Source organism: Sorghum bicolor, chromosome 6 (assembly GCF_000003195.3).
Source record: "Sorghum bicolor cultivar BTx623 chromosome 6, Sorghum_bicolor_NCBIv3, whole genome shotgun sequence".
NCBI lineage: Eukaryota > Viridiplantae > Streptophyta > Magnoliopsida > Poales > Poaceae > Sorghum > Sorghum bicolor.
The window spans coordinates 31851912-31854055 of record NC_012875.2 but is presented as its reverse complement, the minus strand read 5'-3'; positions in this window follow the sequence as shown (position 1 = coordinate 31854055).

The following is a 2144-nucleotide window of genomic DNA, read 5'->3' as shown; positions in this document are numbered from 1 at the left end:
GATGGACTTACGATGCACTTGTGTTAATTATTTGCACTTGTGATGGACTTATGGATTTGTTTAGATGAACTTGTAATGGACTTGTGAATTTGTTTAGATGGACTTATGGATTTGTTTAGATGTGACATTTATGTGATGTCTATGATATTTATGTGATGGATGTGAGATTTATATGATGAATATGAGATATATCTAAGATATCTTTGAAGAATGTGAAATATATGTGATATATTGTATTTTTCGTGGTAAAATGTAAAAAAATGAAAAATAGGTCGATTCTGGTCACTTTGCTGAGTGGCGGAGAGATGACACTCGGCAAAGTGACCATTTGCAAAACCATATTTCCTAGCTTTGCCGAGTGCCTCCAGGGAGGGCACTCGGCAAAGAATTTTCAAAAAAAAATATTTCTTTGCCGAGTGCCTCTAGGAAGGGCACTCAGCAAAGAATTTTTTTTTAAAAAAAATATTTCTTTGCCGAGTGCCTCCAGAGAGGACAGTCGGCAAACAATTACCAAAAAAAATATTTATTTGCCGAGTGCCTCCAGGGAGGGCACTCGACAAAGAATTTCTAAAAAAAATTATTTCTTTGCCGAGTACCAGGGAGGACACTCGGCAAAGAATTTCCAAAAAACCTTTATTTCTTTGGCGAGTGCCTCTAGAGAGGGCACTAGGTAAAGAATTTGCAAAAAAAAATTATTTCTTTGCCGAGTGCCTCTAGAGAGGGCACTCGGCAAAGAAATTCCAAAAAAAATAGTTCTTTGCCGAGTGCCTCTAGTGAGGGCACTCGGCAAAGAATTTCTCAAAAAAAAATTTCTTTGCCGAGTGCCTGCAGGTAGGGCACTTGACAAAGAATTTCTAATTTTTTTTTGCCAAGTGCCCTCTCAGGAGACACTCGGCAAAGCAACCGTTAGTCACAAATTCACCGTCACGGTAACTTTTCTTTGTCGAGGGCTCTCGTACACACTCGGCAAAGTCTTTGCCGAGTACCCGATAAATAGCACTCGACAAAGAACCCTTTACGAACGAAAAATTTGCCGATGGCCCTTTGTTGAGTACGGCACTCGGTAAAGGCTTTGCCGAGTACAATAGTGTCTTTGCCGAATGCCGTACGCACCCGGTAAAGCAGTTGTTTTTTTGTAGTGAAGTCGTTTTGACTTTTTCTACATATCTACATTAAAAATCTTAATAATAACTTACAATTTACAACGGAGGAAATGGCAGCTGACTTTGAATCGATCCCGGAGATTTATGTTGGGAACTCTTCTACTGGCATAAGTATATATATATAGAGAGAGAGAAAGTATACTCTGTAGCTAGCTACAGAATATGTTATTGTGTAGCCAGGTCATCCGATGCACCTAGGCGCAACCCGGCGTGTGCTGGGTTTCCTCCCAGGCTCCCGGCTCCCAATTCATGCGGCTCGCCAGTAACCGAGCCTCCTTATGCGCGAGAACAAACAGGCTACGGGAGCCGCGCATAACGCGTATGATTCCCGTTAAACCAGCCGAGTACAGATCAAGCTCCTTGATTAGCGGCGGATTTTCCTAGTTACCAAAATAAGCCGTCCACGGTAAAACGGCCACGTGCATTTGTGTTCACGTAGACCTAGATGTTGATGTAGTTACGAGAATACATGTTTATTATAGTATATAATATATCCTTGAGTTATTTTTTGTTTCATCATGATCATGCATGAAAATCCCAAAAGCTTACGGTCATGCATGAGAATCTATTACGAGATTTTCGGAAATTATGATTTATAATAAATTTGAATGATTTACTGGAATCTATGCTGCCTCTCGTTATAAGTTACGAAAATCTATTTAGACTTGTAAATTGTTTACTAGAATAATCGAGCTAGAGGTTCACAATCTAACACGGCACACTGATTGGAACATCAACTATATTATGTAATTACATCCAGAATTTGCATGACAAAATGTGCTCAAATCATTTAGAACATCTCCCATGGTTTTGGATCAGACACTTAGCCAACAGTTCGATAGAGTAAAATACACTGGCGGCGCTTTAACTTGTCGTCCTGTGCCACTTTGGTCCATAAACTTGCAAACACGAAAAAGAGGCCCCTAAACTTGTCAGCATGTGCCACTTTGGCCCATGAACTTGCATACGCGAAAAAGTGCC